Raw genomic sequence first — 27,833 nt, forward strand, 5'->3', positions numbered from 1 at the left:
CTTACCATGTCCCTGCTGCTCATGCTCCTCCAGCTGAGCATGGAGGGTCGGCCAAGCTGATCGCAGGACCCTCCTGTACAGTGGGGATAGGCGAGGATGATGCACATGGTGCTGGGAAGACTGGCCCACCAGCTCCTCAGCCTTGTGCCGGGCCCACCGTTTTAGGTCCTCCCAGCGCTTGCGGCATGCCCTCGCACTCCTGGTGTGGACTCCCACTGCACTGCAGCGCTCGGCGATGTTGGCCCACAGCCTGGCCCGGGCTGCATTGCTCAGCTGGTGTTCAGGGTCCCCATATAGCTGAGAAAATTTGGCCAGCACCCCCTCAGCCAAGATGTCCAACTCACTTTCAGTGAAAGGGGGTGCCTTCTCTTCGTAACCCTCAGCCATTATGGGGATAATAAGAAGGATGAGAGCAGCAGGATGTCAGAGGATCTGTCTGTGATAGAGGATGACTCAGAATGAACACAAAATGGCAGCAAACTATTTCCTGTGATGTATTTCCTGCCTCCCACTTCCTGTAAAACATTTCCTGAATGAAATTATGAGTTCCGGGTCATTTTCGGAGTTTACGGCCCGTAAACGCAGTTTCCGGTTCCGGAGCGGGAGGTCCGCACACGGGCCGTACGCTCCGTAATCGGCGTTTCCGCACACGGGCCGTACGCTCCGTAATCGGAGCTTCCGCTTTTTGGCCGCAAATTCCGAAAATGACCCGGAACATATTATTCCATACAGGAAATGTTTGACAGGGAGTGGGAGGCAGCAAATACATCACAGGAAGTAGTTGCCTGCCATTTTGTAGTCATCCAGATCCATCCACAATCTGGGATCACATCTACTGCCATCCTGCTGTTCTGTTGTGGATAAAAAAGTAAAGACAGTGCATGTGAGAATTAATTAAATGTGACAAGAGGGTGAAGTGACCATTTCAAGACATGTCTGCAGTTTCTGTTTCAGTTTCTCATGCTTTGCATTATGGTACATGTAGTCCATATTAGGTGCTCATTTGCAGAGTTGTGTGATGTGTTCCAGAACATTGTGTTTGAGAAGTGTGGATATATCACAAACACGGGGGGCAGAGTTACGGCTACGGATGCATCTCTGCTAATCAGCAGAGATGCGTCAGAAGAGTTGCGATGCATCTGCCCACCCGTGCGCCAACACAGATGCGCGGCATTGAAATTTCGGTGCACCGTGCAGCTCGGATGTGCAGATGCGTGACGCATCCCCCGTTGGAAAGGCGGCGCATTGCTGGAGTTGCGTCGCATGCACAACGCAGCTCCAGCAAGGCTCGGGGGTGCCCTATCCCTATGATGCTGCGTCAATCCTTACGCTTGCTTCAAGCAGGCGCAGGGTTTTGACGCAGCATGGCCTTAAAAGTGACTGAGTGAAATATTGTAGATTTTTAGGAGGCGTTTCTGTGCACGGAAGGCCCCCCCCCCTGCACCAGAACGCCTACATGTGGCGCAGGCCTTTACAACGTGACGCATCTCCCAGATGCTTCATATAGTACATTCCCCGCAGCATGGGGCTGGCTTTGCACCACCGCAGCGTCACAAAAGTGACGCAACGGCAGTGTGAAAGGGCCGCAAGTCCCACATTAATCTGCCCCATGGCGTCTGATTGACCCATTGCATCACTCACGTCGTGGGCGCATCATTTGTGGGGGAGTAACATCTGTTGATGGCACAGGGCCGACAATGCTATGGTTATGGCCTTTTCTGATTAAGAGACCCATCCTCATGAGGTCCGGCTGTGTCTCTCAGTACATGTATCATCTTGCATCTGTGGCTATAGATTCTTTCGGGACATCCACTACACTGATCGCTGACATGGGCACATGTGCTGATGCAGGCTCAACGTTTTGACTACTGTCAAGAGCTGTGATTAACATGCAGTTAGTGTGGCTTGCAAAGTAGCCTCAGGAAGGAATTTATTGACACAGTCGTGTATATCCAAGTTTCATCATTGGCAACAGACAGCAATCCACATTTGGTCCATTCCACTACAGGTTGCTCATGTGAAGAACGTGGCAACAAGCTGCTCACGGACTTGCATGCCCTGACCTCGGTTATGTGCCATGGCCCGGTTTCCCAGATTCATAGGTAGCCGAGGTTCCAGCGGTATCTGTAAGCCATGCGTTAAGGCAATGTTGTGCAAGACACAACAGGCTAATATGATCTTGCACACTACTTCTGGGGAGTACTGCAGCACCCCCCCTGTACGGTCGAGACATCTGAATCGCGACTTCAACAGACCAAAAGTGCGCTCTATGATGGCTCGAGTCCGTATGTGTGCCCTATTGTACCTACGCTGTGGTACAGTGTCTGCACGCCTGTAAGGGGTGAGGAGATGTGGGGTAAGTGCATACCCAGCGTCACCTGAGTAGAGGGGAAAGGGCAGTTGGTTAGATTTCCCTCTTTGACTTGCACAGGACATGATCTATACTGTATTACATGCATTGTCAGGTGGGCCCTGTATCTAGCTTTATGAATCTTAAAGTACTATGGTTAATTTTGGGGGGCATTCAGACATTTCAAAAACACATAATCCTCCTTTCTAACGCTTGGTACTTACCCAGTAGCCACATGTTGCCAAATTCTCCCGCAGCTATCCGCCGGGCAAGAGGTGACATGCGGAATATGAAGCTGTCATGGGTACTGCCAGGGAACACCACATGCACATCAATGAACCTCCCTCTGGAATCACAGACAGCTTGCACGTTGATGGAATGCCATCGGTGTCTATTGCAGAAGATGTGTGCAATGTGGCGGGGTGGCTGAAGGGCCACATGGGTACAGTCAATTGCACCCAGCACACGTGGAAATTGTGCAATGCGAAAGAAATCTCGTACTGCCCTTTGTCTCAGGGCCAGTGTCGGTGGCATATGTATGTGGAGGTGGGATCTTGCAGTGATGCATCGCAGTACCTGATGCAGGCACCGCGACTGGCTTGCCTGGGATATGCCCACATGGTCACTGGAGACCCTTTGGAATGAGCCAGTGGCAAAGAAATGGAGCGCTGATAGGATCTTGAGGTATGCTGGTATTGCATGTGAGCAGCATGTCACGGAGTCAAGTTCCTGCTCCCACTCACATACCATTTCCAAGATGATTTCTGGAGGGAAACGGTACCTGGCCCTTATATCTTGACTGGACATTCCAAATAAGTTGATCCTCTGTCTGAAGATCCTCTCTGCTCTGGCTCTCCTCCTCCTCCTCCTCAAGTGGTTTTGCTGCATGGCAAGGGGCAGTGCAACAAACACATTCAGTGACATGTTGAAAGGGTTTGTGTGTGTCTGCTCTGCAGTTATACGTGCTGCCGAGCTAGGATTGGCTGGAGTGTGTCAGCTGATGCATGGTGGGGGATGGTAGGGACTTGAACAGGTGTTTCCCCTTGGCTCAAATGATCAATGGCAACAGTAATGTAATCTGGTCCCAATTCTGATGTTCTGGCCCGGTAACGGCATTTCCGGCCCGAGGCCGGAGTTTCCGGCCCGGGAGCGGATATTCCGCCCTCGGAGCGGACTTTCCGGCCCGCATGCGGACTTCCCGCTCCGGGCCCGGAAACTCCGCTCCGAGGGCGGAAAATCCGGCCCGGGTGCGGACGTAAGTTTAGTGGTCGTAAATGGATTCTGTGAATAGCAAAAGTCCTAAGTTCATTTTGTGAATCGCTAAAGTAGTAAGTTCATTCTGTGAATACCAGAAGTACTAGGTGCATTCTGTGAATACCAGATTGGTACTAAGTTTAGGATTTAGTCTTAAGTTTGTTCTGTGAATTGGGCCCTTAGACTACATCACCACTAATTGATCAAATAAAATATATACAAAGTAGACACAGTTTAGTTGAGTTTCCGGCCCGGGAGCGGATATTCCGCCCTCGGAGCGGACTTTCCGGCCCGCATGCGGACTTCCCGCTCCGGGCCCGGAAACTCCGCTCCGAGGGCGGAAAATCCGGCCCGGGTGCGGACGTAAGTTTAGTGGTCGTAAATGGATTCTGTGAATAGCAAAAGTCCTAAGTTCATTTTGTGAATCGCTAAAGTAGTAAGTTCATTCTGTGAATACCAGAAGTACTAGGTGCATTCTGTGAATACCAGATTGGTACTAAGTTTAGGATTTAGTCTTAAGTTTGTTCTGTGAATCGGGCCCTTAGACTACATCACCACTAATTGATCAAATAAAATATATACAAAGTAGACACAGTTTAGTTGTGGCCTAAGAGCAAATACGATTGCCTTCATTTTGCATTTTCTAAAGGCCAAGGTCATTGCACTATTTATTTACATTTTTATATAGCAAGAATAAAATCCAGAAGAGAAATAGGGGCCTCTTCATATTTACAATAACTATAGAAAAACCTTAATGTGTTGTTTCATTACATTACAAAGGATTGCATGCAGGTAGCAGAATGAAAGTTACAAGCAAGCAAGAAAGGCAGTTTTTGAGCTAAATCTTCGGCCAAGAAGCAGGCCAAAAACGACATTGTGACGTTGTCAGACACATAGCCAGCCCAAAAGCTAGACAGTAATCCTCTGTTGGCATCAAGTCATCACTAGTCTGGTCCAGGTGCAGCTGCATTGTCGGATATAGAGGAATAGGTAATGCCTGGACAAGCTCATCGTAGTCATGCCCTCAGTCTCTGTAGATCCAGGCCTACTCGTTGGTAATAAAATAAATGCACTGAAAGGAGCTGCCTCCCTTGTTGGTCTCTAAAGTTCATAATGATAGTGTATAGATTAGTAAATTGTCATTTTTACTTCTTATATACAGCCTCTAACATTGATGTAAAGGCCACATGTCTTCAGGATAGCAGTCTAGTTTTAAATCCATGACCCTAATTGCTTCAGTTAGGAATATTTCCCCAACATTGTTGCCTCCTTGCTTTCTCACTGGGAGCCTCCATGCTCCCACCTTAAGCCTTGATCTATCACCCTAATATTGGTGCTGTGGTGTTTTTAGTACTTCCATCCGTCAGGATGTCTCCCTCATCTGATTTCTCCACACTCCCTCCCCAGCAGAATGCTACAATGATGAGTGATGAGTGGGGACTGCTCCCCTAGTCTACCTGGAGGCAGTCGTTAAGGGTCTGATGCCATTTTTCATCCTCCAAGTCAACTAAATGAGAAAAGGATCAGGTCAATCAAGCCTAAGCTTGTCTCCCTCTCCATGCCTCAGGCACAACCAAAGTGGCATTCTTGCAGGGTTCCACAGCAGCATCTCAATAGAGAATCATATAGTCGGGAGCCAGTGCAACCCATCATTCAAGATCAGTGGAAAAAGGGTGGTAGTTGGGCACATGATTTCTGGTGGATGCTAAGAAGAAGAAGGAAGATGATGGAAAAGGTTTTTTTTATATAATGGGTTTTAAGTATATGTTTTTTACTGCATTAACCAATTTGGTTTTTAATAAAGAAAAGCAAATAAAAAACAATTTCTCCACTTAGTGCGCGTCCCAACATTTTACACATAACGTTTGTAATAAACTTGTCAATGATGACGTACAAACCTCACACAGTGAAAACAAGTGTTGCAATTTTAGTAAAAAAACATTATTAGGCACCAGTAGAGCTCAACAGTTCCTATTTCCTGTTATTGGCTTAATGGAGGCTGTGGTTACTCCATGAGTATAATGACTCATAAGTGGGTTTGTAAGAACGGCTTTAATAGTCTTTAAATTCTGAGCCGGTTGCTGGTAATAATTGAACACTCCTCCTTGTTTTGGTATCATCAACATGTTGTTTTTTAATCCGCCAAATGGTCAACGGGGTGGGGCCTTCATCGGTATAAGTGACATGGGATGGTGACATTAGTTGTGCACTTAGTTAACAAATAATGTATTTAAGATCAAGGAGGGATCAATTGATAGTCTACATTCTCTATTAGGACTAAATAGCAGAAAGAGAAACTAATTAGATGACAAGTTGTTTTATGGTAAAAACGTGTTTTGCCAAAACATGCTTTAAATTCTTACCTACTTGAAGGTAGATGACTGTGTATTCTGCTAGTGGATATCAATGCATATATTCATGCTTTTTGTTAATAAAGCTTTTATAGAATTGACTCATGTATTGTATGGATGGAATCTGCATGCCAGTCCTGGGGCTCTATGGCAATCTGTGGTGCACTCTAGTGATTGTTTTTTCCACAGGATAAAGACATGCCAATTAATATGTTGCTGCCACTGTCACATGATATCGAAACTCTTCACTTGTTCACCTGGTGAAGTGCCAATATCCCACAGGAGGCACAAACTCAACTGGAAACCCTTGCATAGGACAGCTTCAAAATCCAATGTCAATGGAAAGCCTCCTTGATGCAGACTAAGGCAGCAACTTGCGCTGTTTTGTCTTACTCCATATCTATTAGACCATACAAGGCCATGCAGAGTGGCTTTGCAGTGCCTAGTAAATATGATTGAACCTTGCGCTGCCTGAATGTTTAATTGGCCTAATTTGAATAAATGCTGAAAATCACCTTTAGAAATGTTGGTGTCTTTATTTCAACTGTAACTAAAATCATAATTTGTTGCTGACTTTCCAGGATTACCTCAGCTGCAAGACACATGAAGGCTTCAACATCCACTTGTGTCTTTTAGTTTCGATATATGGATAGGGAGACAATAATTTGGACCTGATTTAAGGCTTGGTGAATGTGGACGACCAACAAAAAATATCTGTTTACTCTTTCACCACCATAGAGGTCCATCCATCAGATTTAGAGTATGGCGGGTTGACAGACGAAAGTCTCACAACTTTCCACTGCTTCCGATGCATTTTTCTTCCAATGTCACTAGAGGTATGCCATAAACATAAAAGATGGAGCAATGGATAGCCACTGCAATGTCCAATGTATTTAGGGGCAGATTTATGAGGGACTTGCGCCCCTTTTACTCCGCCGTTGCGTCACTTTTGTGACGCAGCGGCGGCGTAAACCCTGCGCCATGTTGCGCCCCATTTACACCGTGACGCATCTATGGAGATGCGTCACGGTGTAAAGCCCTGCGCCACATGAAACCTGCGTCAGGTTTCATGTGGGCGTTTCTACTCAGGGGGGCCGTTCCGTCGCAGGAACGCCCCTGAAAAGTGACTCAGTGAAATCTGTAAGATTTCACTGAGTCACTTTCCCAACGCTGATGCGTCAAAACCCTGCGCCTGCTTGAAGCAGGCGTAAGGCTTGACGCACCATGTTAGGGATAGGGTAGGTTGGAAAAGTGCTGGAGTTGCGTCGCGCTTGCGACGCAACTTCAGCACTGCGCCAACCTTACGCCGGCAGATGCGTCACGTATCTGCTTGTCCTTGCGCCACGATTAACCGCATTGTAAATGCGGCGCATCTGCGGTGGCGCAAGGGCAAACTTGCGTGACGCATCTTCGCTGGCGCATCCAAGCTGATTTGCAGAGATGCGCCAGGGAACCTAAATCTGCCCCTTAGAGTATACTTTCTGTCAAGAGAAGCATGGCATTTCATCATCCACACTTCTGTTGTAGGGAAAACAGCATTAATAGCCAAACCTATTTCTGCGACTCCAAAGCCTGTGACTGATGGATATCAACAACTCAATGCACAACAATTTGAAGGAGGGCCTTCTGTGTAAAACGTTTTTAAATGCACAATGTTAACTATTAATGGTACACAATGTAACTTTGTGTACACCAACCCATATCCAACAACAATTTACTATGTCTCCCTTTATAGCCATATGTTCAAGACTACATACCGATATAAAATATAGGCGAGGGCAAAATGTAAATTACGCCGGCAAAATGTGTATAATTTTGAGAGTTTCAGTTATTTTGTCATGCAAAAGTTTTGAAATTACACCATTATGCCACTGCTCCTAATTACACACAATTCACAGTAAAAATTAACTATGAGTGGTGCCATTTACAGTAAACAGTTACACAAATGCTTGAAAATAGCATAACACAAGCATCTACGGTTTGTCATGCTTTTGTTTACATTCATCCTGGCACGAAAAATCGACTCGAGGATTAATGTCACTTTAAAATATAGTGTAAATGACAGATTTGCATTTCAGATAATTCTGCATAATTTTGCATAATTTTGCCAAAACTTCGCACAATTACATGAACGCCAATCAAGCAAAAGCCAATTAAACATATTTCACAGCCTTCTAAGTAAATACTCACTTAATATAATGTTACTACCCCCTCACCTCAAGTAAGTAACTGACTACACATTTTTAGCACATCTACATGGTGACACAAACATATGCTGCAAACGCTCTGTAACAAAACAATTTTGAATGTAAAGGACAGGCCTATCATTCCTGTTTAGAATTCTCCACCTAGACTGAGTAGTCTCTGCAGTCGTAAACTTACTAATAACGCATAATTTGTGAACAGAAAAAAAAAATAGTAAACTTCCACAAATGTGTAAGTTTACCTTTGTGATTTATGCCCAAAATATTGTAAACACCTTAGGAACAAATTATATAGTTCTGAATTAAGGGCAAATGAGGACTGGAGGTGGCACTTTTCTCTGACTTGACTTGGCAAGATTCAGAGAGCCTATTTTACAAGAGGTTGGCATAGGGCAGTGCTGCAAGGCTAAGCCAATGTGAAAGGGCAGGAATGCACTGTATTTATGAAATGCGGTGCATTCCTGTCATTTAACCCTGCGCCGGCCCACAATTTGCTGCCTAGCACCAATGCAGGCAGCCTTGCAGCATGGTGCAAGGGTGTCTGGGTTGCATGCAGGATTGTTTTTCTGAATGAGGGGGCACCTTCCTGCAGAAAACACTGCCCGGGGAGGTGTTTTCCTCTTTCTAACTGAAAGAAGAAAAAGCAAGGATACATATAAATGTTTCTTCTCGTTACACCTGCTCTGAGGAGGCGTAAGGTTTTTGCACTGCCTCAGGTTTATGTGATTAAGTAAATCAGGGGCAGCATCAGAATCCATGGGTGTGGCGTGAGAACACCTAACGCAACACCTGTGGAATGCCGTCCTGTCGCAGAGTAAGGCAACACAGTGACTTGCACTGCTGTGTCTTGCTCCACCTTCATGAGACCATGCAAAGGTACGCAAAGTGGCTTTTCCTGGCCTCATAGATATGATTGTAGACTTGTGCCACCGGGGTGTAAATACATGTGACACTTTGGTATTGCAAGCCTCTCATAAATAAGCCCCAGAGTGTGCAGCCAGATGGCTAGTTGAGTGTCCATCACCGTCAATTAAAAGCTGCGGCTAAGGGGCAGTGAGAACTGTAAAATAACCTACACCACGAGAGACAACTCCCAGAGTGTAGGGGGGATTAATTTTCTATTTAAAAAAATAAAATCATGCTTTGGGGTTTTTGAAAATAAAAATAAAAGTTTGAAGTTTTTTAAGGTGGCCTCAAAAGAACAACTCATATACAAACTGCAGGATAACATGGAAGGGCTGAGTCACAAAGAAAAACTTTGGTGTAAGTTTATATTTTGTTGTATTCACAAACTACTATTTAATAGTAAGTTAATGGCTGTGAAGGCCAAGCAGTAGGGGGCGGGGAAATCTGCACATAAAAAGATAGGCCTTTTTGATCTTTTTCTGTAGTGAGTTCTGCAACCCAATTGCAGAGTCACCACACTCATAAACATACTATTAAATTGAGGTAAGTGAATACAAAAAAATCTTAATCTTGCACTAAAGTGGACGTTTACCTTTGTGAAGTAGGCCAGAAGCTAGGGGTGGGTAGAGGTTGCGGAGTCCCACTACGCGGAAGTCCGCAGAGTTGCAGAAAAACTCCTCCGCACTACGCGGAGTTCAACATTTGGGTGGAGTTTGCTGGCGCACCTGTTCGCATTGAGTTGGGAATGTAAAGTGCGTCCACGTGCTCCAAAATCTTGCAGGAACAGTGCTACTCTGTCCTAAAGTGTGCTCACGTTCAAATTCATATGCGAACAGCACCACGCTGTCCGCATGGGCACGGGGATCTTGTTATTCTGCTCTCTGTTATTGTGCTGTAATCTCTTGTTAATTTATGTTATCCTCCTCCGCAGGCCACACGCTTGACCCCATCTTCTCCGCAAGCCCCCACGTCTCCTTCAGCCACACCACCGAACTCCTCTGGACCAACCACCACTGCATCCACTTCTCCTTCCAGAAACCCACCACGCACCACCGCACCCAACAGATCCATCGCCGCTGCTGGAGAAAAATCACCGAAGACCAACTACACGCAAACCTCACTCTCAGCCCACCCACCGAACCCTCCAACACCGACGACGCTGCCCACAGCCTCAGACGCTGGATCGACGACTGCGCCAACCCCCTCGCCCCGCTGAAGAAACCCCTCCACAGAAGCATCAGCAAGAGGGCCAGCTGGTTCACCCCAGAACTCCTAGCCTCCAAGCGAGCCAGCTGGAAATTAGAGCAGAAATTGCACAGCGAACAGACTCCGGACAGCCACACAGCCCACAAGGACACCACTCACAGCCACCATCACCTCATTAGGACTGCCAAGAGGACCTCCTTCAAAGACCGCCTCGACAACAAAGCACACAATAGCAAGGAGCTCTTCAACATCATGAAGGAACTCTCCAACCCCAGCTCCAAAACCAACCACATCCCTGCCGTCGCAAGCCCTGTGCGACTCCCTCACCAATTTTTTCCACCGCAAGATAGCAGACATCCACAACAGTTTCAACACCCAGACAGCCCCAACAGACAGCAACACAACAGACTCTCCACACACCATTGACCATGACCCCCTGCTAGCCTGGACCAGCGTGAGCATCGATGACACCATCAAGACCATGAGCACAATCCACTCCGGCTCCCTGTCGGAGTCATTCCCACACCACATCTTCAAAAAAGCCAGCAGCTCCATCGCACCCCACCTGCGCAACATCATCAATCTCTCCCTCGAGACCGCAACCTTCCCAGAGAGATGGAAACACACCAAGATCAACGCCCTACTCAAAAAACCCAAGGCAGACCCTTGAGACCTCAAGAACATCCAGCCCATCTCTCTGCTCCCGTTCCCGGCCAAGGTCATCGAGAAGATCGTCAACAGATAGATAACCTAATACCTCGAAGAAAACTGAATCCTGGACCCTTCCCAGTCAGGGTTCCGCGGCAACCACAGCACCAAGACCACCATCAACGCCACAACCGACGACATCAGGACCCTGCTGGACAACGGTGAGACCGCAGCCCTCATCCTCCTGGACCTCTCCGGCGCCTTCGACACCATCTGCCACCGCACACTATGCGCACACCTCCACGCCGTAGGGATCCAAGACAAAGCCCTGGAATGGACCACCTCCTTCCTCTCCAGCAGAACCCAGAGCATCCACCTCCCCCATTCTGATCCGAAGCCTCCGAGATCATCTGCGGCGTACCCCAGGGATCCTCCCTCAGCCCGACACTGTTCAACATTTACATGGCCCCGCTCGCACACGTCTCCCAACAGCACAACCTCAACATAATCTCCTACGCTGATGACACTCAACTGATCCTCTCCCTCACCAAGGACCCCATCACCGTCAAAGCCAACCTCCACGAAGGAATGAAGGCTGTCGCCAACTGGATGAAGATCAGCCGACTGAAGCTGAACACGGACAAAACGGAGGTCCTCATCCTCGGCTCCAACCCTTCAGCCTGGGATGACTCCTGGTGGCTGACGGCACTGGGGGCAGCCCCGACACCCACCGACCACGCACGCAACCTGGGAATCATCCTGGACTCAACGCTCTCCATGACCAAGCAAGTCAAAGCCATCTCCTCCTCCTGCTTCAACACCCTCCGCATGCTTCGCAAGATCTACAGGTGGATCCCAGAAGATACAAGAAGAACAGTCACCCAGGCCCTCATCAGCAGCAGACTCTACTACGGAAACGCCCTCTACGCTGGAGCTCCGACCAAGCTCATCAAACGACTGCAAAGCATCCAAAACGCCTCGGCGCAACTGATCCTCGGCGTACTACGCCACGACCACATCACCTCCCACCTGAGAAACCTGCACTGGCTGCCCGTCAACAAGAGGATATCCTTCAAGCATCTCATCCACGCACACAAGGCACTCCACAAGACTGGCCCAGCCTACCTCAGCAGATGACTTTCCTTCTACATCCCCAACCACTAGCTTCGCTCTGCCGACCTCGCACTCGCGACCATCCCGCACATCCGAAGAACAACCACCAGCGGGAGATCCTTCTCCCACCTCGCCGCCAAGACCTGGAACACCCTCCCACTGAGCCTACGACAGACCCAAGATCTGCTGACCTTCAGGAGGCTACTCAAGACCTAGCTGTTCAATCAGTAGCCCCCACCTCCCAGCGCCTTGAGACCCTCACGGGTATGTAGTGCGCTCTACAAATGTTTGATTGATTGATATTAGTTTTCAACCCCTATTTTTGTTTAACTTTTTACAATAGTGTGCGTCTTTGTGTTTTTTACATTTTTACTTACGTTTGTGTAGATTTTTGTGACTTTTTGACTTGGTTTACTTCCCCATACTTTTTTCTTCTTTACTTGCCCTTCTTTTCCCGTTATAGTTTATTTGATTTCCCCACCCAGCGCCATGGCATGGGGGTGGCTTCTATGCGGATGGTACTGCCACCCAGTTGTGCAGCCCCAGATGATATTTGGAGAGGAGGAGGTGGAAGCACTAGTTTGTTTTGTGCAGCGCCACCTCCCGTCTATGCTGCCAGCAGGCGGCAGGCCATGTAGCAGCTACTTGCTGCAGGAGCGTCGAAGGCAGTTGGGAATGGTGCACCAGTGTGTGCAGCTCCACAGAGAGGTTTGGCTCACCGCCCAGCAGATGAGGCACTGCTTGGCCAACATTCTTGACAGGGAGCAGGACCTGATAGGTGTCGAGTTTCCAGGGCTCAGTGAGTAGTAATTATTTGTTGTGTTTGTGTCCTACAATGCAAAACAAAATCTGAATAGCATGCTGCTCTCACTCAGAGGTAAGTTATGTGTTCAGTAAAGTTTACGCTGGTATATTATTATTATTGTGTGATCAAGTTTCTAGTTTCTGCTAGGCAGGTGCCGCTACCTAATTACATTCATCAGACGCTCGCTTTGGCTGATTAATAAAGAAGCCATTGCAGACTGTTTCTTCTGTCACTATAGTGAATCACTGAGCTAAGCATTCGCTCTGTGACTATGTAGCTCGTACAGTTCCAGGTTATTTATTTAATTGAATTCACAGTGATGATGTGAAGTATACATCTATGCATTGCATCAACAGGAGAGTGAGTTGGCGCATCAAGGGTGTTGAGAAATGGGAATAGAATAAAATCGAAGGTCATTAACTGCAATATGTAGTTTTTGTTAAGGAGATTTGGAATATAAATTTAACGGCAGTTGATAGACTTGAGTCCTAAAAAACTAGTAGTACTTTAGGTGATCTGTTTTAGCGGCTGCATTTGCTTTCCATAAAACATTTTATGGAGATTATTATCAGAATCCCTAATCTATTTTTATTTATCTTCTTAATTTCTTTCATCAGCACCCAAGGGGAAGTAGAGAGACAATTTGGAGGGTCTGGGGCAAGCTGGTCAGCCGGCGCCAATCACCAGTGCTGCTGCTGAGGGCTCTGCATATCCCAGTAAGTCCTTTTATGATTGTTGTGGACTTCTTAGGGTAGAATGGACTGTAGAATCTTGAGGTATATTTTGACTATTGGAATGTTGGTGCTATCCATCGCGATTCGTGAGGATTCAGATAGCCCAAGTAAGCTAGTATTTTAACTAAAAAAAACACCATGTATGTTTGTTCAGAAGGCTTTCCTTTTCCTATTTATGGATACTTTTTTGCTTGGTTTCATACCTGAGGACGCTGCACATTTCGTCTGCCCTGTGGTCCTGGGCTTGGTGTTGTAGACCTGCACCTGTTGACATCTCCACTCCTCGCCGCACCCGCTTCGCGGGTGCCGCTTCGCGGGTGCCGCTTCGCGGGTGCCGCTTCGCGCAGCTTGTGGTGAAGCTGCGAGGCAGCTGGCAGTGTAAATCAGGGGAGGAGCATCGCGCTGCAGGGACTCAATCTCCCAGGAGTCCCTGCACGGCCCCTGACACCTGGCCTGCGCACCCTGTGAGCCACGCCCCCAGATCGGCACCTGGTTAAAAGGAGTAGCCTTTCGTGACTCTTGTAGGATACTTTTTTGCTTGGTTTCATACCTGAGGACGCTGCACATTTCGTCTGCCCTGTGGTCCTGGGCTTGGTGTTGTAGACCTGCACCTGTTGACATCTCCACTCCTCGCCGCACCCGCTTCGCGGGTGCCGCTTCGCGGGTGCCGCTTCGTGCAGCTTGTGGTGACGCTGCGAGGCGGCTGGCAGTGTAAATCAGGGGAGGAGCATCGCGCTGCAGGGACTCAATCTCCCAGGAGTCCCTGCACGGCCCCTGACATCTGGCCTGCGCACCCTGTGAGCCATGCCCCCAGATCGGCACCTGGTTAAAAGGAGCAGCCTTTCATGACTCTTGTGGGATACTTTTTCGCTTGGTTTCATACCTGAGGACGCTGCACATTTCGTCTGCCCTGTGGTCCTGGGCTTGGTGTTGTAGACCTGCACCTGTTGACATCTCCACTCCTCGCTGCACCCGCTTCGCGGGTGCCGCTTCGCGGGTGCCGCTTCGTGCAGCTTGTGGTGACGCTGCGAGGCGGCTGGCAGTGTAAATCAGGGGAGGAGCATCGCGCTGCAGGGACTCAATCTCCCAGGAGTCCCTGCATGACCCCTTACACCTATCCTGCGCACCCTGTGAGCCACGCCCCCAGTCCTGCATATTCTATATTTTAGTGGATCTATCTCACGCCTCGTGGGACGCGAGCGGGACGCGCCGGGAGAAGCCCAGGACAAGGGCGGGCCGTCTGAGCCCGTCCAGGGCCGGAGGAGGCCGGGCTGGGCCATCCCTCTAAGTCGCCCAGGCAAGGTTTAGGGACGTGGTGTTTAATATCAGGTGCCCTCTATCTTTCCCTGTGCGACATACTTAGGTTACCCCCTTTACTCCTCTAAGTAGCGCGTTGGTGTAATTCCGTGACATTTGACTATCTTTAAATGCCGATGGCAACTCGCTCGAATAAAGTACGTAGAGGAGGGGGTGACTGTGTGAGTGGCTCCATGGACCAATTTATAACACGTGCCTTCTCTATTGTAGAAAAGGAGATTGTCCGGACGGAGCGTGAACTCTCTCGGGATTCGCTCATTAATAAACGCTCATCCATGGGCAATCTGGCACTAGCTCCATCTCCCGTCCATGCTCCTGTCCCCCTGATTACTGATTCTTCACCTTATAATGAGCAACAGGTAAATAGAATTAGAGCAAGCCTGGATAGACTGTCTCTAATTGCTCAGAGTGGTATTAATCTAACCAAATCAGATTGTCCCACAACACTGCAGCTACCGCATCCAGTAGTTACAACTCCTCCTGTGGCCCAGGCCCCTGATACTCTATCCCCTCAGCTTGACCCTCAAGTACAGGTAGAGGGAGGAGTCGCCGCAGTTAAAAGAAAACGTGTTATCAGCCCTCGCAGGGGGAATTTGATCAAACCCCATAATAAGCTAAGGAAGAAAAATCCCCACAAGGTGGTCGTACAGGGGAAGAGTCCTGGGGGGGGGGGCTAGATCCCTTAAAAAACCAGCAAGCAGCAGCTGGAGCAGATATTCTCCCTCAACAGTTGATTAGAGATTCAAGTTTAGCTTCGCACTTGGGTGTGTCCTTGGAGAATTTCTTGCTTCCTAAGTTTGAATGCTTAGTGAAATCACTATTACTTCCAGTCACAGAGCAGTTAAAGAAACTGTCCGAGCGGGTGGATGCCTTTGAACAATCTGTCCTCGACCATTTTTTCTCGGTAAAATCTCTGATCAAATTCAACTCTAAACTCAGAGAGGATGGGCAACCCCCTTACGTGCTTTCTGGGCCCCCTCCAAAGAGTCAGGGTTCAACACCACCCATAGCGGGGAAGATACAGGTTGTAACCAGGGAAAGCATGCTGCGTGATCCCACCTTGTATGCAGAGGGGGGGGGGGGAGGAACCAGGGCCTTCATCTGTGGTTAATAGAACACAGCCCAAAACCATTGGTAATTAAAAAAATTCTACCAAAACTGTCATTAAGCCCACAGATCACGCAAAACAGGGATTTATAGCTTTGGCTAAGAGCATCAATACTCCTTGTAGCACTCTTGCTGGCGGGTCATGTCCCGCTCTCCCAATCTCTTCTTCCTCTACCCCAGCATTTGAGGCCCAGGAAGTTGGAGAGAAAGAGATTTTAACTGCACCATATCCGAATCTTCCCCCTGGTTGCCAACCATTTGTGGTGGTCCTTACCGGGGTCCCCCCATTAAACCCAGGCAACAAAGAATCTTATACTGAGCTAAAAAATAAAACAATGTTTTGGCTCAGGGAAAATAGACCTCTACCTGATAACATCGATGGCCAGATTATTCATGTAAGACGGGTTGGATGGGTGGGCAATAGGCCAAAGAATCAAAAGGGAGATTGTATTTTAGTCAACTTTAGAGACCCGAGAGCAGCTAGGTATATTTGTAGCCAGGAGTCCGACTATGCTCTATCTGCCATTAGCACTTGTGATCTTGGCTACTTTTATCGGCCTCCGCCATCGCACCGGCCTGGTAGGCAGACATATAGTGAGGGGAGGGGCTGTTGGCAGCCCCGCTATGTTACTCTTGACCCCATTTTCATGCCTCGGAACCCCGGCCCCCGTTCGTATTCACCGTGGCATGATTATTGACGTGATGATCATGGAGCGGTGAATTTGAATTCTCTGGGGTCCGTTGGGGCTATATACAGCGACTTGAGTGTAGCAGTATATATTGAGCCTCCTTGTGTCAGCGATCCTTCTCCGTCTCCCTCTTTGACCCCTTTGCATAGCAGTCAGAATGGAATAGCCCCTACTGGCACCAGCACTGTTCTAAACGGAATTGAGTCGGCAACAACTGATGCTGGAAGTACCCCCATTCTCTCCAGTATGACCCTCGACTCTCTTTTACTCCATGAAGTGCAAGCCGCTAACACTGAGAACCTTAAGGTGATCAGTTGGAATGTGGCGGGCATATGCCGTAACTTAGAGCTGGCTGATTGGAATTCTCTCATTGAATCCTTTGATATTTGTGCCTTTCAGGAGACTTGGTCCATTGAACCTCGGCACAAAGTGGGCTATATGACCTTTTATGTTGCTGCAAGTACTTCAACTACGGGAAGGGGGCGCCCGTTAGGCGGGTTACTCGTTTGGGTGAGACTTTCCCCGGGTTTACGCGTGAAGCAGTTTAAGACTAACTCCTCTGACCTGATGAGACTGTCTTTGAGGGGCTCTCGCAGTGGCAGCCCTCTGGAGATTTTTTATATCTATACTAGTGGTCCAAAAGGAGGTCTGCCTTCCCCGACACTAGTGGCCCTGGAGGATGGGCTAAGGGAGTGTAACCCAAATTCATTCATCCTAGTCATGGGGGATTTTAACTGTACGTATGAGCCACTTGCAGGGGACGATGTTCTAGACACCCTAGGCGAGGACTCCCAAAGAGGTATTCCACCTCTTAATATAAGTCCAATTAAGAGATGGTCCCAACGTGCAATACAATTAAATGCACTCACTTTGGAGTTTGGCCTAAGGGCGACCAATGGGAGATCCATTTCTGACCAGAAAGGGGCACATACCTATAATAGGATGGGACACACATCTAGGATAGATTATATCCTTTTAAATTTCCGTCTCTGGTCCCACTTGCTAGACATGGAGGTTGTTGCATCCACGGATAGTGACCACAATCTGCTCTCTGTGAGTCTTACTCCCCTATGGTGCAAGAATATTAGCCGTGTAATCCCTCCTGTCGCAAGGATGACCGGCGAAGTCTGCCCTTCAAATTGTGGGAGGCGGTTAAAATGGGACAAGTTTGTGCTTGATGAGGAGAAGGTCATGGGCATAAAGGCAATTATGTCAAATATTATACCAAGGCTTTCAGCCGCTACATTAGATGCTGATGAGGTTTCCCTCTTGTTTAATAGTACTACTAGATCAATAGGGGACCTTTTTTCCATACCCAATCGAGTGAATAGTGTTAGGAGGGAGCCCCGCCTAAAGGGTAATCCTGGCTGGTACTCAGCCCCCTGTCGGAAAGCTAAGCGAGATCTAATTACGGCAGTGAAGATAGGGGATGGAGGGTTAGTGTCGGTTGCACGGAAGAAGTATAGGTCAGTCCAACAGGTCGCCAAGAAAGACTGGGAGGACAAGTTTTGGAGTGACTTGAAAACAGCAAGCACAGAGAAAAATTCGAGGGGTTTTTGGCACTTAATTAGAGCTAAACATAGGCCCATAGACTCGCTCATTACCTGTAACATCCCCGAGGAGTCCTGGTTTGAGCATTTTTCTTCCCTCTATACTGTGAATATGGAGGATAATTCAGATTGATTTTTCTTCCCTCTTCTGGTGATGTAGACACAGGGGTGGAAGTCCCTTTTACAGCTAGGGAAGTTGAACATTCTATTAAATCCCTTGTGCCTATGAAAGCCGCAGGGCCAGATGGTTTGCCTGGGGACCTTTTCCGTCTTAATCCGGGAGAGTGGGGGGTTCTTATTGCTTCCCTGCTTAATGCATCTAGGCAAGGAGCTCCACTCCCAGAGTCGTGGATGGGTGCAGAGGTCGTCCCGATCGTTAAGAAAGGGTCTCGGGATGACCCATCTAACTATCGCCCCATAAGTCTGATAGACTCGTCTCAAAAAGTGGCAGGGAAAGTAATTTTGAGCAGGGTTCTACAATGGGCTGAAGAGAATAAAATATTATCTGATTTTCAAGCTGGCTTCAGGGCTGGTACCGGGCCCATCGAACAGTCATTTCGACTGCTGATGATTTATTGGAAGGTGGTAGTTATAGGCAAAGGCAGTCTGTATCTGGCATTTATCGACCTGCGGACTGCCTTTGACCTAGTACCCCGGGAGTGCTTGTGGCGGGTTTTGGTAAAATTAGGTATGCCCTCGTACCTACTGTGCCTAATAATAAAACTTCACGAGAATAACTATGCGCAGGTGAGGTGGGGAACCCAGGGACAAAGGACCGCTCGCATCAAAGTCAATAGAGGAGTGCGACAGGGGTGCGTCCTCGCACCCACACTCTTCTCACTCTACATAAACGGAGTTGTGGACCACCTCCTTAAAATTCAAGCTGATACACCAACATTGGCAGGGAGGAAGATACCAACCCTGCTATTTGCCGATGACACCCTGTTAATCTCTAAGACCCCGGCTGGCCTTCAGAGTCTCTTGGATGGCTTTGACCAATTTTGTAAGTCAACAGGTCTAAAGATTAATACTGATAAGACCAAGTTCCTTGTCTTGAACCCCCCTAAAAAACTTGGTCGACCCCCAGTGCTCAATATGGCTCCCTTGGAAAGGGTTAAGGAATTTGATTATTTGGGCATACGTCTTCTTGACACCATGAAGTGGGACAGTCATCTCCTTAAAATGATCTTAAGCCACAAAAGGGTGAAGGAGCAGAAAGCATCCTCTATGAAACCTATCGCCCCGGTGCTTGACATTTATGCTGCCAGAGCCGTTAGCGCGGCACTTTACGGAGCAGAGTTATGGGGCGCCCACAATATGAGTCAGTTGGTGTGCTCAGAGAACAACTTCCTGAGGGACTTGATGTCCCTTCCCAAGAGCACCCCTACTCTCCCACTTTTGTTGGACATGGGGTGCCGTTCCATCCAGGATCAGGCTAGGTTGCGCCCTCTTTTACTGTGGGCCCGCCTGTGGAGGGTCCCGGAACTGGCCAGTTATGCTGAGGGCCTAAAGGAGATTTTAGGCTTGTCTGGCTGGGCAAAAATAAGGTGGTTAAGGGATGTGAAAAGTTTGCTGACCGAGCTTGGCCTTGAGGGGTCTTGGCATTCTCGGTCTGCCCCTCCGAAATCAGTTTTGAAGAACTTATATTGGTCTTGGGTAACATGCAAAAGAAATTCTGATCCTAGCCTGTGTCATGCCTCTAGGGATTTGCTGCTTGTGAAGGACGTGGCACTGCGGGAACATTACTTGGATCTTATTACAATTCCCAGGGACAATCAATCAATCAATCATAGGCATTTATAAAGCGCACTATTCACCCGGAGGGTCTCAAGGCGCTAGGGGGGGGGGTCCGCTACTGCTCGAACAACCAGGTCTTGAGCTTCTTCCTGAAGGAGAGGTGGTCTTGGGTCAGGCGTAGGTCGGTGGGGAGGGGGTTCCAAGTCTTGGCGGCCAGGTGGGAGAAGGATCTTCCTCCTGTTGTCGCTCTGTGGATGCGGGAGACGGCTGAAAGGACGTGACTGGTCGAGCGGAGGTGGCGTTTGGGAGTGTAGAAGTTGAGGCGGCTGTTGAGGTAGGTCGGGCCTTGGTTGTGTAGGGCTTTGTGTGCGTGGGTGAGGAGCCGGAAGGTGATTCTTTTGTTGATCGGGAGCCAGTGCAGGTCTCTCAGGTGTCTGGAGATGTGAGTTCGTCTGGGGACGTCGAGGATGAGTCTCGCCGAGGCGTTCTGGATCCGCTGGAGTCTCTTCTGGAGCTTGGCGGTGGTACCGGCATAGAGGGCGTTGCCGTAGTCCAGTCGACTGGTGACGAGGGCCTGGGTGACCGTTTTCCTGGTCTCGGTGGGGATCCACCGGAAGATCTTACGTAGCATGCGCAGGATGTTGAAACAGGACGAGGAGACGGCGTTGACTTGTCTGGTCATGGAGAGGAAGGAGTCCAGGATGAAGCCCAGGTTGCGTGCGTGGTCTGTCGGTTTGGGTGCGTTGCCCAGGGCGGGGGGCCACCAGGAGTCGTCCCAGGCGGAGGGTGAGGAGCCCAGGATGAGGACTTCCGTCTTGTCTGTGTTCAGTTTCAGGCGGCTGGTCGTCATCCACTCGGCCACGTTTTTCATCCCTTCGTGTAGGTTGGCTCTGGCGGTGGCGGGGTCGTTGGTCAGGGAGAGGATCAGCTGGGTGTCATCGGCGTAGGAGATGATGTTCAGGTTGTGTTGGCATGCGATGGCCGCAAGGGGGCTCATGTAGACATTGAAGAGGGTGGGGCTGAGCGAGGAGCCCTGAGGGACGCCGCAGATGACTTCCGTGGCTTCTGATCTGAACGGGGGCAGGCGGACTCTCTGTGTCCTTCCGGTGAGGAAGGAGATGATCCATTCCAGTGCCTTCTCCTCGATCCCGACGTTGCTGAGGCACTGCACTAGGGTGCGGTGGCAGACAGTGTCGAATGCCGCGGAGAGGTCCAGGAGGATGAGGGCCGCTGTTTCTCCGTTGTCCAGCAGGGTTCGGATGTCGTCGGTGGCAGCGATGAGGGCTGTCTCGGTGCTGTGGTTGGCCCGGAAGCCTGACTGGGAAGGGTCGAGGGAACCAGTCGTCTCGAGGAAGGCTGCCAGTTGCTTGTTGATGGTCTTCTCGATGACTTTGGCTGGAAACGGGAGGAGCGAGATGGGGCGGTAGTTCTTGAGTTCGGTGGGGTCCGCCGTTGGTTTCTTTAGTAGAGCGCTGAGTTCGGCGTGCTTCCAGCTCTCAGGGAAGGTGGCGGTGTCGAGGGAGGTGTTGATGATGTCCCGCAGGTGGGGTGCGATGACAGCGTCGGCCTTGTTGAAGATGTGGTGAGGGCAGGGGTCGGTTGGGGATCCGGAGTGGATGGAGTTCATCGTGCTGATGGTGTCTTCGAGGTTGATCGGTGTCCAGGCGTTGAGGGTGGTGGTGGGGGGCGTTGGTTTGGTCGTGGGGAGCGTTGGTTGTGTTCTGAAGCTGTTGTGTATGTCAGCGATCTTGTTGTGGAAGTAGGAGGCGAGGGAGTTGCAGAGGTCTTGCGATGGGGTGATGTCGTTGGTTCCGGCGTTGGGGTTGGAGAGCTCTCTGACGATGTTGAAGAGTTCCTTGCTGTTGTGTGCGTTGTTGTCCAGCCGGTCCTTGAATGCTGTTTTCTTGGTGGCGTGGATCAGTTGATGGTGCATTCGGGTGGCGAGCTTGAGGGTAGTCATGTTGTCCGGCGTTGGGTCTCTTCTCCAGGCTTTCTCGAGTGCTCGGCAGTTCTTCTTGAGTTCGTCGGTGAACCACGGGGCCTTCTTGCTTCCGGGTCTGCTGAGTGGGGTCCTCAGAGGGGCGAGCTCGTCCACGCAGGTGGAGATCCATTTCGTGAGGTTGTCGGCGGCTTGGCTGGGGTTCGGTGAGCTGGCGGGAGGGTGCTGGCTCAGGGATGCGGTGAGTTGTTCGGCTGTGATCTTGTTCCAGCTTCTTCGTGCAGCCTGTTGCTGGTGGTGGTGGACCGTGGTTCTTTTGAAGGTGAAGTGGATGCAGCTGTGGTCCGTCCAGTGGAGTCCAGTGGTGTGGCTGAAGGAGATGTCTTTGCTGGACAAGAAGACGGCGTCGAGTGTGTGTCCGGCGAGGTGGGTGGGGGTGGTCACCAGCTGCTTGAGTCCGAGGGTGGCGAGGTTGTCAAGCAGGGTGGTGGTGTTGCGGTCGTTGTTGTTCTCCAGGTGGAAGTTGATGTCCCCGAGGAGTATGTAGTCGGCAGAGGGGAGGGCGTGCGGGCTGATGAAGTCGGCGATGTCTTCGCTGAATTGAGTGCGTGGTCCCGGGGGTCGGTAGATCAGGGTGCCTCTGAGGGTGGTCTTGGGGTCGGTGTGGATCTGGAAGTGCAGGTGTTCGGCGGTTGTCAGGGTGTTGTCGGCGTTGGTCGAGATACGGATGGTGTCCCTGTGGATGATGGCGATGCCTCCTCCAGTCTGGTTGTCGCGGTCTCTCCGGATGATCTTGTAGCCCTCTGGGATGGCGATGGCGATGTCGGGCGCTGAGGAGTCGTTCATCCAGGTTTCCGTGAGGAAGGCAACGTCAGGAGCTGTGGTGTCGAGGAGGTTCCAGAGTTGAACGGCGTGTCTGTGGACGGAGCGGGTGTTGAGCAGGATGCACTTGAGGTGGTTGCTGCTGGTGTTCGGCTTGGTGGGTGCTGGTGTGGGGCAGGTCCGGATGCAGGTGAACTTGCAGGTGAGGCAGCTGAAGGGTCCGTGGGTGCGTCTCGGAGTGGCTCGGTAGCACCCGGGGGTTCGGCCGGTGTTGAGTGCGTTGAGGGTGGTGGCATCGTAAGTCCGGCGGGTGGGGTGGCCTCTGCGGAGGCCAGGGATTCTGGCGCTGGGCGCGGTCCAGGCGCGGACGGGCGCAGAGCTTTGTTTTTTAAATTTAGAGTTGTTGTGCTTCCGGTGAGATCATTGACCGCCCGGTGGAAACCTCCGGCCCAAACTATACCCTACTGTCCCTTTTGCCCATTGGAGATAGAATCGATCCCTCATTTTTTGTTTGTATGCTCCAGGTGGCTTAAACCACTGTGTAGGGAGCTGGGCACTCGACAATGTAGCGTGGCCCTGCGAATTTTAAGTTCAGATACTCGGCTGCTTTTTGTTTGTGGCTTAGCCAAATATTTAAGCTGGGCATGGTGTATTAGGACAAAATGGCTTTCACTAATTGTTTAATTATGGTCTCTGTGATTTGACCTTTTTAGTCATTTATTGTCTATGTTTTTATAGATTTTAACTCTGTAATGTATTTTACTTCTGTAAAGCTTTTAAAGATATTTTTTATCGAAATAAAGCCACTTTGACTGACTGAATATTTATGTCTAGCTCTAACACAGTTCTGTTCACAAGACAGTGGCCTTGGTCATAATAGACCACACCCCGTCAGTGTAGTGTGCTGCAGGTCAGTTCATTTAATGTTACATTTCACCACCAGTTTCCAATGACAGTGCAGCAAGGCAGGAAAAGAGGTCCCTCTCACATTGCATCTGCCACCCAACCTCATAGGTTTTTTCATTGAGTGTTTTCCATGCCTGACTTATATTTGAAAGATACGTTCTAACTGAGCTGTAGTGCTGCATTGCTGTTGTATGTGGGTGTGCCTATCTGGTATCTGAATTATATGTAATGATTTATATTCTAGCCACACAGAACATCGGTGATGCCGGCGCCAGTTCCACTGCAGAAGGAGACGGCGACGGCTCAGTTCTTGCAGGTGGAGAAGCGGCAGCAGAAAAGGGCACTGGTAATTCACATATTTCTTGCAACTACATTGCTCACTAGCTATTGCCATGGCGTTGCTCGCTGTTGTTATCATAAATGACGGTGAGGTGAAACCTCCCCCCAGCTTTACCTGCCACAGTGGTGGTTGAGCTATTAATGACTCTTCTATCTGCAAATGCAGCAAAATCTCACATAATGCCCTTGATGACTTAAGGGAGACATGAAAGAACAGAAAGCAACTTAAAATAAAGAAAATGGTTTATGAGTGAAAGGGTGGGCAGGCCATTCTTGGTATGTGCCACATTTAATTATGTAATACCTATGTGAAGTGATTCCAACACATATATCATGGTTTCTCATAAGAGTAGTTTACACTTGTTCAGATTTTTTCCTTAGGAATTAAACCTCGAGTGAATAAGTCAAAGATGATGAATAGATGATCAGTGTAGTGGCCCTTCTAATATATATATATATATAAAAAACTCTACTCAACCTTTTTTTTTTTATCCAGCTACCCTACCCCCTGCAGTAAAGAAAATCAAGTTTCCTTTCTTTGGTTCTCCCCCAGCACATGAATTTGTTGGAAAACATGATGGTGGGTGAGTCAACAGAGTAAGTGCATGATTTGATATCAAGTTTGGCATATGGGATACACAGTGACAAATGTGTCAAAACAAATCTATATAATCCGTTCCTTTACCTTTAGTGCAGTCCATTACATTCATTTTTCTCAACATCTACTTAAGGCAGACATGATAATATATTAATATCCGCATTTCATACATGAAGTGTGTGACCGTCGTAGTATCTTATTTATTATTCATCATCCTCTTTGTAGGAAGGGTAGAAAGAGAAATTAATTTGAAGAAGAGCAGGGCCATCGGAATTATATGATTGTCAACTACGGCTGCAGCCAGAAGCAAACTAGCAGAGGCGCTGGCTAGCAATGAGCATGGCTTCATTATTTTAGTACCAAACACAACTTGTGCTCCATAATAGTGAATAATTCTGTACTAATCAATGTGAAGTCATATACTTTTCAGCTCAAAGTGTCTGACACTGTTTATTATAGATACTTGAAATGCCTTTAGAAGAAATTTAATCCAATCACTGTTTCTTAATCATGTGATGTTATTCTCTGCCAGTCTGCCTGTTACTTTTCTGCCATACAGTCACTGTTTTTTTTATGTTTGGCAACATGCTTGAGTAAAACAAATTATACAATTGGCCTTGTTATTCTCCTAATCATAATAATCACATCAAATAAATTCCAATCTTAAATAAATGCTACCAATCTTAAGTCCTATCTTAGAATCAAGTCTGTTGGGATCAGACTTTACGATTTTAGGGGATTTTAACTATAATCTAGAGAAATTAACAGACAATAATACCGCCGAAGTTATCGACGCTATGTCTGGGTTTTCCCTGGACCAGATTGTTAAGCAGGGTACCCATGTGGCTGGACACACACTGGATGGGATTTTCTCATCAAACCCTAACCTCGAAATCATAGAGATAATGCCTTTTCCATGGTCAGATCATAAAGCCATCTTATTTTCGATCACTGTGAGTCAGGAGCAGCCAGGTATGTTTAAGAGACAGAAGCCAGTCATATACCAAGACTGGGCTAAAATGAATACCCCGATGCTGCATGAAATACTTCTTAGGACTAAACCTGTACCTGCATCTGACAGTAATCAGGTAGTCGAGAGGATATCTTCTTTGATAAAGTCAGCGGTAAATATGGTAGTGCCTACTAAATGTTTTGTTCCTAAACGGAAAAAGCCATCAGAACCTTGGTTCACAGAAAAACTTAGGGCACAAAAATAAGTATGCAGAAGGGCTGAGAGAAAATGGAGATCCAATTACGATAAAAATTTATAAAGTGATTATGCCCGAACATTATCAGATTACAAGAAACTGGTTATAGGGGAAAAGAGCAATTACTTTACTAGAAAAATCAAAGAGGCCAAGAACTCTTGTAAGGAGCTCTTTATGACAATTAAAAAACTAGCAGATCTCCCTGTCAGGAATCAACTGGACAGTAGCTCTGAACTATGTAACAACTTATGACAGTTTTTTGTGGGCAAAGTCTCTAAAGTGTACGAACTATTTAAGACTAACCACACTACCAAGACCTTATCTAACTGTCTTAATCCAGTCCCAGGTACACTAAGCCCTAAAACGGGTTTCTGTTTTACAGTTCCTTCAGTAGAACAGATCTGTCAGGTTGTAAAAACCATCAGATCCGGAAATCCAACGGACCCTTGCCATCCTAATATAATGCACCTGTTTCCAGAGATACTTAGCGAACAGCTATATGGCTTGTTCTCAGAGATAATCCACTCAGGGATCTTCCCAGATGCCTGGAAAACTGCATCAGTCATCCCACTTTAAAAAAAAAGTCATTTGGACGCCAATGAACCCAGCAGCTATCGACCAATTTGTAGAATACCCTTCCCTGCTAAAGTGCTGAAGAAGCTGATCAACAAACAATTGAAGGACCTAATAGTATCTAAAAATTACCTGGATAAATCACAATATGGGTTTAGGGAGCAGCACAGTACTGAGACAGCCTTGGTCATGGCAGGTGAAGGTCTCAGGGACATTCTGGACGCAGGAGAGAAGGCCGCCCTGATCCTATTAGATCTATCGGCGGCTTTCGACACTGTGAACCATGAGATCCTCCTGGCCCGCCTGGATGAACTGGGGGACCAAGACTCTGTTCGTTTGCTGATGTCTTCCTTTTAAAGAGATAGAACATTTTCAGTTGTTCTGGGAGAATTCGCCTCCAACCCCTTCAGAGCACCATGTGGCGTACCTCAGGGCTCTGCCCTGAGCCCCACTCTTTGTAACATTTAAGTTGCACCCCTGGCCTCAATCATTAGAAAATATGGGTTCGTACCGGTCTCGTATGCTGATGACACACAAATAGTGGTGTCAGTATCTGGCAACATAGAGGAAAGAGCAGACCGCTTCAGGGACTGCATGATGCAAGTAAACCAGTGGATGCAGTGTAACTGTTTAAAGCTGAACGGTGAAAAAACAGAGGTCATGCTTCTGGGCACCAATGCTGATTTCTGGTCCCCTAAACGGTGGCCTGACAATCTGAGCGACTGCCCAATCCCAGTAGGAAAAGTCAAAAATCTCGGATCTATATTCGATGATAAACTGACCTTTAATGCCCAGACTAATAATCTGTCTTCCTCCAACTGGCACATATTAAAAATGATCAGAAGAATATGCCCATTTATCCCATTTGACTCACGGAAAACAGTGGTCAGGGCACTTGCCATGTCTAGACTGGACTATGGCAATGCTTTAAACAGGGATTCAAACCCAATATCTAACCAAACTGCAACGCCTCCAGAACGCAGAAGCAAGACTAGTGCTAAACATTCCTAGATCCGCATCAGTCTCCCATAGACTGAAGGACCTGCACTGACTGCCTGAGGGCAAAAGGATAACATTTAAGTCCTTGTGTCTGGCATATAAGGCACTCCATGGCTCAGGACCACAATTTCTGAAAACTCACTTCAAATGGTATGTCCCAGCTAGAAGTCTGAGATCCACTAACGCAAAACTCGTCCAAGTACCCAAGTTCAAACAGACTAGGTGGGGAGGAAGAAGCTTCCTGCTGAGGACAACCAAGCTATGGAACCTTCTACCTATCAATATAAAAAGTAGCCCGTCGCTTCTGGCCTTCAGAAAGGCAGTTAAAACATGGTTATACCCCTGTTAAGCATTCCTGCAGTAACCTGAAGTGTATCTAACAGTAGCGCCAAGACGCCTTTGGGCATTTGTGCGCTTTACAAGTTCAAAAATCAAATCAAATCAATCAAAGGCCCTACTGGACCAGCAATCTACTGTT

The sequence above is a fragment of the Triturus cristatus genome, chromosome 2_2 (assembly GCF_964204655.1).
Source record: "Triturus cristatus chromosome 2_2, aTriCri1.1, whole genome shotgun sequence".
In the NCBI taxonomy this organism is placed as follows: domain Eukaryota; kingdom Metazoa; phylum Chordata; class Amphibia; order Caudata; family Salamandridae; genus Triturus; species Triturus cristatus.